This window comes from Arachis hypogaea, chromosome 18 (assembly GCF_003086295.3).
Source record: "Arachis hypogaea cultivar Tifrunner chromosome 18, arahy.Tifrunner.gnm2.J5K5, whole genome shotgun sequence".
In the NCBI taxonomy this organism is placed as follows: domain Eukaryota; kingdom Viridiplantae; phylum Streptophyta; class Magnoliopsida; order Fabales; family Fabaceae; genus Arachis; species Arachis hypogaea.
In genome coordinates, this window is record NC_092053.1 from 91,742,998 (window position 1) to 91,761,624 (window position 18,627).

At 38.1% G+C, this 18,627-nt stretch overlaps 2 non-coding genes across 2 annotated transcripts; both read right to left on the reverse strand.

The window, feature by feature from the left end:
• Window positions 1-2,478: 2,478 nt before the first annotated feature.
• Window positions 2,479-2,586, reverse strand: LOC112774010 (small nucleolar RNA R71). The gene has a single exon (XR_003188525.1). It is a non-coding gene; the product is annotated as a small nucleolar RNA R71 (small nucleolar RNA).
• A 14,556-nt stretch (window positions 2,587-17,142) lies between these two features.
• On the reverse strand, window positions 17,143-17,250 carry LOC112774428 (small nucleolar RNA R71). The gene has a single exon (XR_003188920.1). It is a non-coding gene; the product is annotated as a small nucleolar RNA R71 (small nucleolar RNA).
• Between the last annotated feature and the right edge of the window lie 1,377 nt (window positions 17,251-18,627).

Below are 18,627 nucleotides of genomic sequence, written 5' to 3' on the forward strand. Positions count from 1 at the left end.
AGTGGAGATGTATCTTGGCAATCTAGATTGCAAAACTGTATTGCTTTGTCCACTACCAAAGCCGAATTTATTGTTATTACCAAAGCATTCAAGGAAATACTTTGGATGAAAAAATTCTTGAAGAAACTCGGGTTTGCTCAAGAGAGGTATGTCTTGTTTTGTGATAGTTAAAATGTTATACATCTTGGTAAAAAGTCTACTTTTCATTCTTGATCCAAACATATTGATGTGAGGTATCATTGGATACGTGATGTTTTGGATGCTGAGTTGTTAGAACTTGAAAAGGTTCACACTGATGAGAATGGTTTTGACATGTGATGTATCATTGATATGAAGTTTGTTACTGATAAACCACTATTTTATAGTTTATATTGTGTTTAATTGTGTGGTTTTATCATGATCTTTACCCACTTATTCATATGATTAGCATGCATTTATATTTCCTTCCTAAATTTATTACATGATTGAAAACTTGCTTCCTAGAGACTTTTAATTATGTATTTTATTTCTCCTTTATTTCATTCGATGCCGTGATCTGTGTGTTAAGTGTTTCAGGCTTTATAGGGCATGAATGAGTTTGGAAAGGAAGCTTGCAAAAAATAGAAGGAACACAAGAAATTGAGGAGATGACCAGCGAGAAGCGATGCGGCCGCATGGATGACGCGACCGCGCGGAAGAGAGGAAATCGCAATGACGCGGCCGCGCGAATTAAAAACTGCACAAGTGACGCGGAGGCGTGGACGACGCGCCCGCGTGGCAAAGAAAAACGCCGAATGACGCGTCCGCCTGAATGACGCGTCCGCGTGACATGCGCGATCTGCATAATCTGCAGAATCGCTGGGGCAATTTCGGGCCTTATTTTGACCCAGTTTTCGGCCCAGAAAAGCAGACTAGAGCCAGAGAACATGCAGAAACCAAAGACAACATTCATTCCGCAGAGTTTTAAGTTTTTATATCTAGTTTTCCTCTCCTCTAGGTTTTTTCTCTACACATTCATAGTTTTTAGGATTTGTTATTTTCATTGTTTTTGCATTGGGATATTGAGAAGAGTTATTGCCTCATCAAGACTTCGACATTCTAGTTCGTTCTCTTTACTTGTCTCTTACTCTTCCATGTTCCTTAATTTACTTAATTTTACTATTGGATTATTTTAGCATTTATTAATACAAGAATTACTTTTATTTTTAATTAATCTTTTGATCATTATTTATCATGTCTTTCTTTAATTCCCGTTCTTATGTTATGAATTTTACATTTACAATGAGCGAGTAGTTCCCTAACTTGATGGGGAGTTAATTGAAAGGAACCTTTGAGTTGGGATGCTCAAGAAAAAGATTGTAATTGGGTTTATTGTTGGATTGCTCTCTAGTCACTAACACTAATCCTCCCAAAAGCAGATTGGAACTTGTGGATAGAACCAGCATTCCAACTTGTTTAACTTTCCCTTACTTAGTAAGGGGCAACTAAACATAATAACCCTCAATTGTCAATTAATCTTAAGAGTACTCCAACAAGAATAGAGCTTCCAGCTAATCAACTCCCAGTCAAGGCTTTTATTTAAATTTATATAAATTCTCTAATTTAATTTTCTGCCATTCAACTCAAACCTTTTTGAAAACATCTGATTAATAAAATAGCACACTTTTCTGCAACTCGTTGGGAGACGACCTGGGATCCATACTCCCAGTATTTTAATTTTAATTTCTGTGACACCCTTCTAAATTGATAAGCGGATTTCTGGTTGGTTGAGAACTATACTTGCAACGTATATTTTATAATCATTCTTAACTCGCCAATTTCCGCCAAGATCAATTTTTGGCGCCGTTGCCGGGGAGTTGCAATAGAATGCTAAAGTTATTGATTAGATTTTATTTATTTGCATATTATTTTATTTTACTACTATGAGCTGCTTGTTTCTTTCGTTGGATGACGCGTTCGCTTCCTGACCCAAGCTTGCTAGTATTTGATCCTGAGATTGAAAGAACTATTTCACGAATAAGGCAAGCTCGGCGTCAGTTAGTCCTCTCTGAGGGCGGATCTGAAACGTCACTTGAAAAAGAAACCAGCCCCCGTTCTACTGATTTAGTTGTTTTACGTGCAGGTAACATGGCAGCAGCCAGAAGAGTTACTATCCAGGAGGCTGGAGCCCCTGATTTTACAATGCAACCATTTCAAGCGCATCACCCAGCGGTGGCTATAGACTTTGAAATAAAGACCGCACTACTCAATTTGATACCCAAGTTTCATGGCTTACCTGCTCAATAGCCTATCAAGCAGCTGAGAGATTTTCAGGCAGCCTGTTCTACTGTCAGGCATGATGGTGCAGACGAAACTTCAATTTTGCTGAAAACTTTCCCGTTTTCTCTTGAGGGGAAGGCAAGAGAGTGGTACTACACTCAACCAGCAGCAATTGTATCCAACTGGGATACACTGAGAAGAGAATTCTTGGAAAAGTTCTTTCCAGCTGAAGTTACTGATAAACTAAGGAAAGACATTTCCATGATTGTTCAGGATGACTCTGAAACTCTCTATGAGTACTGGGAGCGCTTCAATAATCTTCTGGAAGCTTGCCCCCACCATATGATTGACAAGATAGTGTTACTCGGTTATGTCACTGAAAGAGCGGAAGATCGATGGTTTAGAAGTTATGGTAAATACTCGTTGCAAGTATAGTTACTAAACCAAGCAATCAACCTTTCTTACAAACGTTTTGGTTGTCACAAGTAACAAACCCCTTTAAAATTGATAACCGAGTATTTAAACCTCGGGTCATCTTCTCAAGGAACTGCAGGGAAGTATGTTCTTATTATTGGTTATGAAGATTATAAATTGGGGGTTTTGGAAGTAAGGAGGGAATATGTTATATGACAAGTAAAATAAAATAATAATAATAAAATCTCTTGGCAAGGTATAAGAAATTGGAAGTCCAGACTTAATTATCCTTATCAATAATAATAAAAGTTGAATATTAATTCCACTTAGTTGACCTTTACTAAAGCAAAGGAAAGTCAAGGGACAAATTGGTTTGATCTTCGAATCCTATTTATTTCCTAAGAAAAGATTGGGATTATTGAAGTTCAATTTAATTGGCAAGATAACAATTATCAATTATGCTGTTGAATTGGATAACTCCTGAGTTACTGATTTCTTAACCAAAACCAAAAGGGAAAAATAATTCTACTGGAATAAAAATGCCTTCAGATGGGAAGCAATAATCATGTAAATAAAAGAAAGCAATAATAACTGAAATACCTCAAATAATATTAATTCAAAGAAAATCATAACGTGAATGTAGCATAAGCCAAATAGGCAACATAACTAGTATAAGCATTAAAGTATCTGAAAATAAGAGATAAATATAAAGTAAAAGAACATTGAACCTGGGATTGAGAGTTACTCCTAAAACTAAGAGAAATCCTAAATCCTAATCCTAAGAGAGAGGAGAGAACCTCTCTCTCTCTAAAAACTACATCTAAAACTAAAATTGTGAATATGAATAGCCTGTTTTTGAATGGATACATTCCCCCACTTTATAGCCTCTAATCTGTATTTTCTGGGCTGCAAACTGGGTCAAAAACAGCCCAGAAATCGCTGGAGAAGAAATCTGCCACGCTGGTTTTTCGTCACTGCGACGCGGCCGCATGGGTCACGTGGTCGCGTCGCCTAGTGTCAGAGAAACTATAGCATATTATATATCAAATCGAAGCCCCGGACGTTAGCTTTCCAACGCAACTGAAACTGCGTTATTTGGACCTCTGTAGCTAAAGTTATAGCTGTTTGAGTGCGAAGAGGTCAGGCTGGACAGCTTAGCAATTTCTCCAACTTATTGTATTCCTTCCACTTTTGCATGCTTCCTTTCCATCCTCTGAGCCATTCTTGCCCTGTAATCTCTGAAATCACTTAACACATATATCAAGGCATATAATGGTAATAAGAGAGGATTAATATTAGCAATTATAAGTCCAAAGAAACATGTTTTCAATCAAAGCACATAATTAGGAAGGCAAATGTAAAACCATGCAAATAGTATGAATAAGTGGGTAAAGAGTAGATAAAAACCACTCAATTGAGCACAAGATAAACCATAAAATAGTGGTTTATCAACCTCCCCACACTTAAACAATAGCATGTCCTCATGCTAAGCTCAAGAGAAGCTATAAAGAATGAAGAGGAATGGTAGAATGTATGAAATGCAACCTATGAATGCAACTACATGTAGAATATTTCTACCTACTTGGTTAAAAGTAAATAAGTCTTTTAAGAACAAATATGAACTGGATTTCACTAATTCAAATTACAAAATAGAGTACAAATAGACTTGCAAGAAGAAAATAGCTCATGAAAGCCGGGAACAAAGAATCGAGCATCGAACCCTCACTGGAAGTGTATACACTCTAATCACTCATGTGTTTAAGGTTTGATTATCTCAATTCTCTACTATCCTTGCTTTCTAAGGCTTGCTCTTTATCTAACAATCAACAAAAATTTAATGCACAGATACACAAATCAAGAGGTCTTTTAAGGGTTGTAATGGGGTTAGGGTCAAGGTAGGATTGTATTTGGTCAAGTGGACTAAAATCTGAATCCTTAATTAAATTGAACTTTTTCCACCTAACTTTAGACAATCCATGTAATCAAAGTACAAAACCTAACTGTCCATTAACCATGTTTTTCACATATTCATACATTCTAATTTCAAGTACAACTCATATGCATTGCTTTCACCACATATTTTGGGGCATTGTGTCCCCTTTTACTTATTTGCTCTTTTTCTTTTCTTTTTTTCTCTTTATATATATATATATATATATATATATTTTTTTTTTTCTTTTGTTTTTCTCAATGCATATGATTAATTTATTGAATGCATGAACATGTCCTAAACATTTCTTTCACATTTTTAGAAAATTCTAACATACTCAATTCTCAAACTAAATATTTCCAAACCCAATTTCCCACACTTAAATCATAAGTACTCTCACTAGTCTAAGCTAACCAAGGATTCAAATTAAGGATATTATTGTTTTCTGCTTAGAGTTAATGATGTGCTAAAGTAAAGAACAAAGGGGTAAAATAGGCTCAAATTGGTTTGCAAAGGATAATGAAAGGTAAGGCCATATGGGTATGTAAGCTTAGTGAAACAAAGGCCTCAATCATGTAAGTGTATGCATACATCAAATAATGGAAATATAGAATCAAGCAAGACAAAGATCACAATTTTAGAGAGGAAAACACACACTAAAAATAAATTATTGGTTGATAAAATGCAACCAATTCAAATAGGCTTAAAAATCTCACTGGTTTTGTGTGTTCGAGCTCTAAACCATGTTCCAGTATAATATTTCTTCAAACAAGTTTAACATTACATTTTATTCAAATTAGTGAAATGCTCTAAAAGGTTTCTTGAAAAAGAAAATATTACTTCAACCAAGTAGTAGCTAAATGCATAAAATCAAACAAATATGCAAAATATGCAAATGCAACAATGAACAAACAAAGAAAATAAAATATTGGTGTTGAGATAGAAGAGTAACTAACCCATGGAGATCGGTATCGACCTCCCCACACTTAAAGATTGCACCGTCCTCGGTGCATGCTAAGATGTGCAGGTGGACGGGTTGTTCCAACTGATGCTTTTCTCTAAAGATTGTGCAGATGGACTTGTCTGTCTCCCCATGTAAACGTCTTCCGGTTCCCTTTCGGGTGGCCATCCTGAAAGAAAAAGGGAAGAAAAAGTAACCCAGTAATAAAGATAAGAAAATAAATGAAGTATGGGTGGGTTAATGCCAAATGATGAGGGTCTCAATTATATGGTAGCTACAACATGCAAGTGAGAAAACAATAGAAGCCATGGCATGCCAGTGGTACAAGATTTGAAACATAGGAGGGAGAGTGTGGGTAATGAAAGATAGTATAAGCTCATGTCAATGCAAAGAGGAATACAAATATCATAAAAGATTAGCATTGATTGAAATAATATTACCCGACAGTGTAAACAAGTCACTAAGCACCAAATAATACCAGAAAAGACACAACAATTGAATATGAACAAGTGACACCAATGGTAAAATAATAACTTTAGAAAAGAAAAGAAAAATATGCACAAAATTAAAATGCAATGAATGAAAGTATGTAAATAAATTACGTAAAATAGAATGAAAGTGAAAAAAAAAAGATGAGAAGTTAAAAAGATAAAGTAAGAAAGAAAGAAGAAAGAAGAAAAGATGGAAGAAATTAGGATTGGGGAAGAAAAGATAAGATATTTGGCAAATTAGGATAAGCTGTGCGGCGCAATCGACGCGGACGCGTGGGGCACGCGGTCGCGTGACTTGCACTTATAAGGATTGACGCGGTCGCGTCGGTCACGCAGTCGCGTGACACAGTTTATGCTACTGGCGCAAGGGCAGCCTCGCGCTCGCACAACTCTCTATTCAAAATCATATTAGTGCCAAATTTTAAGCGACGCGATCGCATGGGGCATGTGATCGCGTGAGTGGGCTTTAAAGGAATATGACGCGGTCGCGTAGGTCACGCGGCCGCGTGGGAAGGATTATGCGTTCAGCACCAATCCAGCACCACTCTCGCACAACTTTCGGGTGTGCACCACTTTGACGTCGAAATCTTGGTCACGTGGCCACCGGGGGCATGCGGTCGCGTAGGAGGCTATTATTCCCATATGACGTGGTCGCATCAGCGATGCGGTCGCGTGGGACGATTTGTGCCATTGGCACGCCTCCAGCCACGCTCTCGCATGACTTTCTGTTCGTTTTCTTTTTTTCCCATTGCACTGGTGACGCGGACGCGTCAGCGACGCTACCGCGTCGCGTGTGTGCTTTTTTTTTTAATGCAATATGCATAATGCAATGCTTAATGTGAATGCTATGAAAACTTCCAGGTTCAATGAAAATTAAAATAAAATAAAAACAAACAACATGAAAGAAAATTGAAAAAGAAACGATCATACCATGGTGGGTTGTCTCCCACCTAGCACTTTTAGTTAAAGTCCTTAAGTTGGACATTTGGTGAGCTACTTGTTATGGTGGCTTGTGTTTGAACTCATCCAGGAATCTCCACCAATGTTTGTATCTCCAGTAACCTCCGGGGTCCCAAACTAAGCATGTAAAGCCCTTAAGAAGCTTCAAACAGATTCTTAGGCTCCCGGGGTAACAAGTGTCAGAGCAGATTCTAGGATCCTAAATCTTGCTTTTACACCCATCTTTGTCGGGATCTGTATTTTTCCAACTGGGAGATAAGTAATTTGAATTCTCACTGCAGCTACCAAACAACTTTCTAGACCCATTCAGTTGAGCTTTACACCAACCTTTGCGTTTAAACTTAAAGCTTCCAACCATGATGAACCTTGCAGGACAATTCTTACCACTGGCCATCTTCCTCTTACTCTTAATGTTACAAAGAGCTCTAAGTTGACCATCCGTCTCCAGTAGCCCATATTCAAGTGGAATTAGAAAGCTAAGGGATATGAATTTTACCCACTTGAATGTTGTGAAGGATGATGGCAACTTAGGGGGAGGTGTTTTTAATGAAATTGCAAGCTCCACTCCCTTGTTCTTTTCTCTGATAATTACCACCTCTTTGCAAGCTTCTTCAATTTCAACCTCTTCCTCTTGGTAGCTTTCTTCTAATTTAATCACCTCTTCATTGCTTTCCAAGGGCATGGGAGGTTGTGCTTCTTCTTCTTGAATCTCCATCTCTTGATCAACCTCTTCCAAGTCTTCAACTGTGATGTGCCTTGGAGGTTGTACACCCTCATCAGCATCAATTTCAAACGTCTTGAAAGGGGGTTCTATGACTGGACTTTCCCATGGAGGTTCTGCATCTCCTAAGTCTTCAACCACTCCTTCTTCTTCAATAATTCCGGCTTCCTCCACTTGTTCCAGTACAAATTCATGCTCTTTACTATCCACTGGAGTTTCTAATGTCTCCTTCATGCTACGTTCTTCATTAGATTGCCCACATGAAGCCATGAGGGTTCTTTGAGTGTTCAAACGTTGGGAAGCTAATTGATTTTTCTCTTGTTCCAATTGACGAATGGTTGCCTGAAATCGATCCACTGTTTCCTTGAAACGATCCTTTGTCTCTTGATGCACTCGGCTTTCATAAATAGGATCATAGTGCTCTTGGATTGATGGATATGGAGATGGTGAATATTGAAGTGGTGGTTCTTGTGAGTAATTGGGTTGGAATTGGGGTGGTTCTATATATGGTTCATATGGCTCATAAGGTGGTTGGTATGGTGGTTGAGGGTTAGGGTCATATGGAGGTGAATGGTGGAAAGGGGCTTGTGAGTTTGGTGGTCCAAAGTTATGTTGAAGAGGGGGTTCATAAGTGTATGGTGGTGGTTGTTGATAATCAAAAGATTGCTCACCGTAGCCATTGCCTTGATATGCATCATAGAATAGTTGTTGATAGTCCATTGGAGGTGGTTGTTGCCATGAGGGTTGATCAAATCCTTGTGGCTCCTCCCAGTTTTGATTCTTCCAACCTTGATGCATGTTCTCATTATAGTTTCCATTCCTAACAACAACATTGGAATCAAACTTGAAGCGAGAGGGGTGAGAACTCATAGTTAGTTAATAAAAATTTAAAAACAAAAATAAAAGAAAATTTTAAATTCAAATTTTTGAATTTGAAAATTAAAATTTGAATTTTGAATTTTTAAAATTGAAATTTGAAGATTAAAATTTGAAAATTTTTTTTTAATATTTACAATAACCAATAATAAGGCACACGTTTGCAATTCCCCGGCAACGGCGCCATTTTGAAAGAGCGGAAGATCGATGGTTTAGAAGTTATGGTAAATACTCGTTGCAAGTATAGTTACTAAACCAAGCAATCAACCTTTCTTACAAACGTTTTGGTTGTCACAAGTAACAAACCCTTTTAAAATTGATAACCGAGTATTTAAACCTCGGGTCGTCTTCTTAAGAAACTGGAGGGAAGTATGTTCTTATTATTGGTTATGAAGATTGTAAATTGGGGGTTTTGGAAGTAAGGAGGGAATATGTTATATGACAAGTAAAATAAAATAATAATAATAATAAAATATCTTGGCAAGGTATAAGAAATTGGAAGTCCAGACTTAGTTATCCTTATCAATAATAATGAAAGTTGAATCTTAATTCCACTTAGTTGACCTTTACTAAAGCAAAGGAAAGTCAAGGGACAAACTGGTTTGATCTTCAAATCCTATTTATTTCCTAAGAAAAGATTGGGATTATTGAAGTTCAATTTAATTGGCAAGATAACAATTATCAATTATGCTGTTGAATTGGATAACTCCTGAGTTACTGATTTCTTAACCAAAACCAAAAGGAAAAAATAATTCTACTGGAATAAAAATACCTTCAGATGGGAAGCAATAATCATGTAAATAAAAGAAAGTAATAATAACTGAAATACCTCAAATAATATTAATTCAAAGAAAATCATAACGTGAATGTAGCATAAGCCAAATAGGAAACATAACTAGTATAAGCATTAAAGTATCTGAAAATAAGAGATAAATATAAAGTAAAAGAACATTGAACCTGGGATTGAGAGTTACTCCTAAAACTAAGAGAAATCCTAAATCCTAATCCTAAGAGAGAGGAGAGAACCTCTCTCTCTAAAAACTACATCTAAAACTAAAATTGTGAATATGAATAGCCTGTTTTTGAATGGATGCATTCCCCCACTTTATAGCCTCTAATCTGTGTTTTCTGGGCCGCAAACTGGGTCAAAAACAGCCCAGAAATCGCTGGAGAAGAAATCTACCACGCTGGTTTTTCGTCACTGCGATGCGGCCGCATGGGTCACGCGGTCGCATCGCCTAGCGTCAGGGAAACTATAGCATATTATATATCAAATCGAAGCACCGGACGTTAGCTTTCCAAAGCAACTAGAACCGCGTCATTTGGACCTCTGTAGCTAAAGTTATAGCCGTTTGAGTGCGAAGAGGTCAGGCTGGACAGCTTAGCAATTTCTCCAACTTATTGTATTCCTTCCACTTTTACGTGCTTCCTTTCCATCCTCTGAGCCATTCTTGCCATGTAATCTCTGAAATCACTTAACATACATATCAAGGCATCTAATGGTAATAAGAGAGAATTAATATTGGCAATTATAAGTCCAAAGAAACATATTTTCAATCAAAGCACATAATTAGGAAGGCAAATGTAAAATCATGCAAATAGTATGAATAAGTGAGTAAAGAGTAGATAAAAACCACTCAATTGAGCACAAGATAAACCATAAAATAGTGGTTTATCAGTCACACAGGGCATGAGGCCCCAAGATAAGACCACATTGGAAAGTGCTAGCAATGGGTCTATGAAAAAGTACAAGACCACTGATGAGGCATGGCAATTGATCAGTGACTTAGCTGAATCTACTAGGAATCACAGGCAGAAACAAGGCCATGCAAAAGCCATTGCAGAAGTATCCTCTAGTAGAGAGACTAATGCTTTAACTCAGAGTATCTGTGAAATGACCAACTTGCTGAAGCAGATGCAATTGAATCAACAACAAGTTCAGCAAGCTCAACCTTCTCCACCACAGCAAAACCAGCAGTTAGTCCCACAGAGAGTTTGCGAAATCTGCGCTGATTATAGCCACTATACTGATGAATGTCCGCAGCTCCAGTAGGAAGACAACACCGTGGCAGCCACACATAACTTCTATGACCGCCTCAACCAAGGGTACAATCAAGGTGGCAATTACAACCACGGATGGCAAGACAATTCTAACCAGATTTGGAGGGACAACAACAACAGAGGAGGTAGAGATAATCAGGGAAATCAGAGGTGAAATAACAACAACAACAGGCAGCAGAATCAGAATCAGCCTTACAGAGCACCTCACCTAAGGCAATCCGAAGGACCACAGAATACCCTACAGCAGACCTCTCAAATTACCTATCCTTCTTCATCTGCTAATGATGACTTACTACAATCTATTGATCGGAGACAACAGACCATGGAAAATAACATTAATGCCATTCTAAATGGTCTGACCGCTACTTTGCAGGCTCTTGTCTCCCAGATTGGATCAATGAACAACTCCAATAACCAACCTTTGAGCTCCAGTGGAATTCCCTCTCAACCATTACCCAATCCAAAGGGTGGCATCAATGCCATCACCCTGAGGTCCGGAACCACACTGCAGGAGAGGAACCAGGAGGAGCCAAGCTCACCCGAACACGCCTCAGCTGAAGAGGTAGTGGAAATAGAAGATGTTGAAGAGGAAGAAGACATACAGGACATAGCTGAAAAAGAAGAAGCTCGACCATAGGAAGAAGCATCAAAAGGCGCAGACACTGCAGAAGACACCACTCCTATTCTATTTTCACAACTTGCAAGGAAACCCAGGAAGCAGCTGGAACCTGATCCAAAAATGGTAGAGATATTCAAAAAGGTTGAGGTAACTGTTCCTCTATTTGATGTTATTCAACAGGTACCTAGGTATGCAAAGTTTCTAAAAGATTTATGTATACATAAAGACAAAATTAATGAATTAGAAACTATTCCTTTAGGAAGTTCCATATCTGCTTTAATGGGAGGTTTACCTGAAAAGTGTAGTGACCCAGGTCCTTGTATAGTTAATTGTACTATTAGTGGTGTGATAATTTCTGATTGCATGTGTGATTTAGGAGCATGTGTGAGTATAATGACTTTGTCTATATATGATATTATGAGGCTCCCTCCCTTAAAAAGGTCGGCAGCTCGTTTTGTGTTAGCAGATAAAAGCATTATTACAGTGGCTGGAGTTGTTGAAGATGTATTAGTGGGCATTAAGGGCCTCACATTTTCCATTGATTTTTATATCCTGGAGATGCCCCAGAATGCCTCAGATAAGCCATCATCAATCCTACTCGGAAGACCATTCCTGAAGACCTCAAAGTTTAAATTAGATGCTTTTTCAGGAACATACTCTTTTGAAATAGATGGCCGAGTAGTGATTTTCAATCTGAACAGAATTATGAAGCACCCACCGGAGGATCACTCTATCCTCAAGTGTGACATTATAGATGAAACCGTGGCTGAAGTCCATCAGAAGGAATTTGAAGAGAAGCACACAGGACAAGGTCCAAGGGTGGGGACATTCTCAGAGGACAATGACAGTGCCTTGCCACTGTTACCAGCTCCAGACAACCCAGAGTCTGAACATGATCAGAAGTTAGAATTAAAACCCCTTCCTCCACACCTCAAATATGCTTACCCTGAAGACGGGCAGAAGTTTCCGGTTATCATTGCAAGGGAACTCACTTCTCAACAAGAAGAGCAGTTACTTAGTGTGCTGAGGAGGCACAAGAAGGCAATTGGATGGAGTTTGGCAGATATAGTAGGCATAAACCCTCAAGTCTGTGAGCATAGAATATTTTTAGAAGAGAGAGCAAGACCTGTCCATCAACCCCAGAGAAGACTGAACCCCATTATCCTAGAGGTTGTCAAAAAGGAAGTGACCAGACTACTAGAGGCAAATATCATCTATCCCATCTCAGATAGTGAATGGGTAAGCCCAGTACAAGTAGTGCCAAAGAAGTCTGTAGTCACTACAGTGAAGAATGAGCATGGAGAGCTCCTGAAAACCAGAGTTCAGAACGCCTGGAGGGTTTGCATTGACTACAGACACCTCAACCAAGCAACCCGTAAGGATCACTATCCTCTTCCATTCATTGATCAAATGCTGGATCGCCTGTCAGGTAAATCGCATTATTGTTTTTTAGATGGTTACACAGGTTATTTCCAGATTCATATAGCTCCTGAGGATTAGGAAAAGACTACTTTTACATGTCCTTTTGGGACTTATGCTTACAAGAGAATGCCCTTCTGCTTGTGCAATGCACCAGCTACTTTCCAGAGGTGCATGATGAGTCTTTTCTCTGATCTTATTGAGGACTGTATGGAGGTTTTTATGGATGATTTTAGTATTTATGGCGATTCTTTTAGCCTTTGCTTAGATGGATTGTGATGAGCGGATAATTTATACGCTTTTTGGCATTGTTTTTAGTAGGATCTAGTTACTTTTAGGGATGTTTTCATTAGTTTTTATGATAAATTCACATTTCTGGACTTTACTATGAGTTTGTGTGTTTTTATGTGATTTCAGGTATTTTCTGGCTGAAATTGAGGGACTTGAGCAGAAATCAGATTCAGAGGTTGAAAAAGGACTGCTGATGTTGTTGGATTCTGACCTCCCTGCACTCAAAGTGGATTTTCTGGAGCCACAGAACTCGAAATGGCGCGCTTCCAATTGCGTTGGAAAGTAGACATCCAGGGCTTTCCAGCAATATATAATAGTTCATACTTTGGCCAAGAATTGACGAAGTAAACTGGCGTTCAACGCCAGCCTTCTGCCCAAATCTGGCGTCCAGCGCCAGAAAAGGATCCAAAACCAGAGTTGAACGCCCAAACTGGCACAAAAACTGGCGTTCAACTCCACAATTGGCCTCTGCACGTGCTACACTTAAGCTCAGCCCAAACACACACCAAGTGGGCCCCGGAAGTGGATTTATACATCAAATACTTACTCATGTAAACCCTAGTAGCTAGTTTATTATAAATAGGACCTCTTACTATTGTATTAGGCATCTTTGAACGCATTGTTCTTAGACCATAGGGGCTGGCCACACGGCCATGCCTGGACCTTTCACTTATGTATTTTCATACGGTAGAGTTTCTACACTCCATAGATTAAGGTGTGGAGCTCTGCTGTTCCTCAAAGATTAATGCAAAGTACTACTGTTTTCTATTCAATTCTTCTTATTTCGCTTCTAAGATATCCATTCGCACCCAAGAACGTGATGAAGGTGATGATTATGTGTGACGCTCATCATCCTTCTCCCTTATGAACGCGTGCCTGACAAACACTTCCGTTCTACATGAATTAAGCTAGAATGAGTATCTCTTAGATCTCCTAACCAGAATCTTCGTGGCGTAAGCTAGAATGATGGCGGCATTCAAGAGAATCCGGAAGGTCTAAACCTTGTCTGTGGTATTCCGAGTAGGATTCAATGATTGAATGACTGTGACGAGCTCCTAACTCGCGATTGCAGGGCGTTAGTGGCAGACGCAAAAGGATAGTAAATCCTATTCCAGCATGATCGAGAACCGACAGATGAATAGCCGTGCCGTGACAGGGTGCGTGAGCATATTATTCACTGAGAGGATAAGATGAAGCCATTGGCAAGGGTGATGCCTCCAGACGATTAGCCGTGCCGTGACAGGGCATTGGATCATTTTCCCGTGAGATGACCGAAAGTAGCTGTTGACAGTGGTGATGTATCACATAAAGCCAGCCATGGAAAGGAGTAAGACTGATTGGATGAAGATAGCAGGAAAGCAGAGGTTCAGAGGAACGAAAAGCATCTCCATTCGCTTATCTGAAATTCCTACCAATGTTTACATAAGTATCTCTATCCCTATTTTATTATATAATATTCGAAAACACCATTATCACTTTATATCTGCCTGACTGAGATTTACAAGGTGACCATAGCTTGCTTCATACCAACAATCTCCGTGGGATTCGACCCTTACTCACGTAAGGTATTACTTGGACGACCCAGTGCACTTGCTGGTTAGTTGTATCGAAGTTGTGACAATTATGAATTAAGATCAGAGCACCAAGCTTTGGAGCCATTACCAGGATTTGTTCGAGCCTGGAGATCACAATTTCGTGCACCAAGTTTTTGGCGCCGTTGCCGGGGATTGTTCGTGTTTGGACAACTGACGGTTCATCTTGTTGCTCAGATTGGGTAACTTTCTTTTCGTTTTCTTTTCAAAAATCTTTCAAAAATATTTTCAAAAAAATTTTTCTTTTGTTTTCGAAAAAAAAATGTTTTCAAAAAATTTTTATTCAAAATTTTTAAGAATGAATTCTAGTGTTTCATGAAGCATGCTAAAGCCTGACTGGCTGTAAAGCCATGTCTAAATTTATTTGGACTGAGGCTTGCAATTTGTTATCAAGAGCAATTTAGTTGTTGCTCATCTACCTGCTGCTAATCCATGATCACCTGCTGAAGCTTGGCTGGCCATTGGCCATGTCTAGTGTTTTGGACTGGAGCTTTCATTGAAAGCTTGGCTGGCTAGTGAGCCATGTCTAATTCCTGGACTGAAGCTTTAGACTAACATGGCAAGATTCCTGGAATTCATATTAAAAATTTTGGAATCCTTATTTTTTCTTTTTCATAATATTTTCGAAAATAAAAATCCAAAAAAATTAGAAAATCATAAAAATCAAAAATATTTTTCTATTTCTTGTTTGAGTCTTGAGTCATATCATAAGTTTGGTGTCACTTGCATATGCATCTTGCATTTTTTCGAAAATATCATGCATTCATAGTGTTCTTCATGATCTTCAAGTTGTTCTTGGTAAGTCTTCTTGTTTGATCTTGATGATTTTTTGTTTTGTGTCTTTTCATGTTTATCATATGCATTCTTGAATTCTTAGTGCGTAAGCATTGAAGAATTCTAAGTTTGGTGTCTTGCATGTTTTCTTTGCATTAAAAGTTTTTCAAAATTGTGTTCTTGATGTTCATCATGATCTTCATAATGTTCTTGGTGTTCATCTTGACACTCATATCATTCATGCATGCATTCATTGTTTTGATCTAAAAATTTCATGCATTGCATCATTTTTCTTGTTTTTCCCTTGCATCAAAAAAAATTCAAAAATAAAAAAAATATCTCTCCCCTTTTTCTCTCATCAAATTCGAAAATTGAGTTGACTTTTTCAAAAATTTTTAAAAATCAAGTTGTTTCTCATGAGTCAAATCAAATTTTCAATTTGAAAATCTTATCTTTTTCAAATTTTTTTTCAAAAATCAAATCTTTTTCAAAATTATTAGTTATTTTAGAAAATTTCAAAAAAATATTTTTCAAAAATCTTTTTCTTATTTTTATACCAAATTTTCGAAAATAACATAATCAATTAATGTTTTGATTCAAAAATTTGAAGTTTGTTACTTGCTTGTTAAGAAAGATTCAAACTTTGAGTTCTAGAATCATATCTTGTGATTTCTTATGAATCAAGTCATTAATTGAGATTTTAAAAATCAAATCTTTTTCAAAAAACTAATTTCTATCATATCTTTTCAAAAATATCTTCTTATCTTATCTTTTTCAAAAATATCTTTTCTAACTTCCTAACTTCTTATCTTTTCAAAAATTGTTTCAACTAACTAACTAACTTTTTGTTTGTTTCTTAACTTTTTCAAAACTACCTAACTAACTCTCTCTCTCTCTCTAATTTTCGAAAATATCTCCCCTCTTTTTCAAAAATTTCTTTTTTATTAACTAATTATTTTTATTTTTAAATTTTAAAAATTTTTGCGAAAATATCTAACATTTTTCAAAAAACCATTTTTCAAAAATCACTAACTCTTTTTCAAAATAATTTTCGAAAATTATACCTCCCCCATCCTATTCTATTTATTCATTCATATCCTAACATCTCATCTCACATCTCTTCCATTCGTACAGTTGTGTTTCTTCCTTACATCACATTCTTTATCTCCCCCTCTTCTTCTACTCATACAGGGATCCCCTTACTGTGGTATAAAGGATCTCTATTATTATTATTATTTTTCTGTTCCTTCTTCTTTGTCATATGAGCAGGAGCAAGGACAAGAACATTCTTGTGGAAGCAGATCCAGAACCTGAAAGGACTCTGAAGAGAAAATTAAGAGAAGCTAAAATACAACAATCCAGAGATAACCTTTCAGAAATTTTCAAACAGGAAAAGGAGATGGCAGCCGAAAATAATAATAATGCAAGGAAGATGCTTGGTGACTTTACTGCACCTAATTCCAATTTACATGGAAGAAGCATCTCCATTCCTGCCATTGGAGCAAACAACTTTGAGCTGAAACCTCAATTAGTTTCTCTGATGCAGCAGAACTGCAAGTTTCATGGACTTCCATCTGAAGATCCTTTTCAGTTCTTAACTGAATTCTTGCAGATATGTGATACTGTTAAGACTAATGGAGTAGATCCTGAAGTCTACAGGCTCATGCTTTTCCCTTTTGCTGTAAGAGATAGAGCTAGATTATGGTTGGATTCTCAACCTAAAGACAGCCTGAACTCTTGGGATAAGCTGGTCACGGCTTTCTTAGCCAAGTACTTTCCTCCTCAAAAGCTGAGCAAGCTTAGAGCTGATGTTCAAACCTTCAGACAGAAAGAAGGTGAATCTCTCTATGAAGCTTGGGAAAGATACAAACAGTTGACCAAAAAGTGTCCTTCTGACATGCTTTCAGAATGGACCATCCTGGATATATTCTATGATGGTTTATCTGAGCTATCAAAGATGTCACTGGACACTTCTGCAGGTGGATCCATTCACCTAAAGAAAACGCCTGCAGAAGCTCAAGAACTCATTGACATGGTTGCTAATAACCAGTTCATGTACACTTCTGAAAGGAATCCTGTGAGTAATGGGACGCCTATGAAGAAGGGAGTTCTTGAGGTTGATACTCTGAACGCCATATTGGCTCAGAATAAAATATTGACTCAGCAAGTCAATATGATTTCTCAGAGTCTGCATGGAATGCAAGCTGCATCCAACAGTACTCAAGAGGCATCTTCTGAAGAAGAAGCCTATGATCCTGAGAACCCTGCAATAGCAGAGGTGAACTACTTAGGTGAACCTTATGGAAACACCTATAACTCAACATGGAGAAATCATCCAAATTTCTCATGGAAGGATCAAAAGCCTCAACAAGGCTTTAATAATGGTGGAAGAAACAGGTTTAGCAATAGCAAACCTTTTCCATCATCAACTCAGCAACAGACAGAGAACTCTGAACAAAATGCTTCTAATTTAGCAAATCTAGTCTCTGATCTATCTAAGGCCACTGTAAGTTTCATGAATGAAACAAGGTCTTCCATTAGAAATCTAGAAGCACAAGTGAGCCAGCTGAGTAAAAGGATCACTGAAATCCCTCCTAGTACTCTCCCAAGCAATACAGAAGAGAATCCAAAAGGAGAGTGCAAGGCCATTGACATAAGCGCCATGGCCGAACCTATGAGGGGAGGAGATGACGTGAATCCCAAGGAGGAAGACCTCCTGGGACGTCCAGTGATCAATAAGGAGCTTCCCTCTGAGGAACCAAAGGACTCTGAAGCTCATCTAGAGACCATAGAGATTCCATTGAACCTCCTTATGCCCTTCATGAGCTCTGATGAGTATTCCTCTTCTGAAGAGAATGGGGATGTTACTGAAGAGCAAACTGCCAAGTTTCTTGGTGCAATCATGAAGCTGAATGCCAAATTATTTGGCATTGATGCTTGGGAAGTTGAACCTCCCTTGTTCATCAATGAACTAAGTGATCTGGATCAACTGACATTGCCTCAGAAGAGACAAGATCCTGGAAAGTTCATAATCCCTTGTACCATAGGCACCATGATCTTTAAGGCTCTGTGTGACCTTGGTTCAGGGATAAACCTCATGCCCCTCTCTGTAATAGAGAAACTGGGAATCTATGGGGTGCAAGCTGCTAAAATCTCACTGGAGATGGCAGACAGCTCAAGAAAACAGGCTTATGGACAAGTAGAAGATGTATTAGTAAAGGTTGAGGGCCTTTACATCCCTGCTGATTTCATAGTCCTGGATACTGGAAAGGAAGAGGAT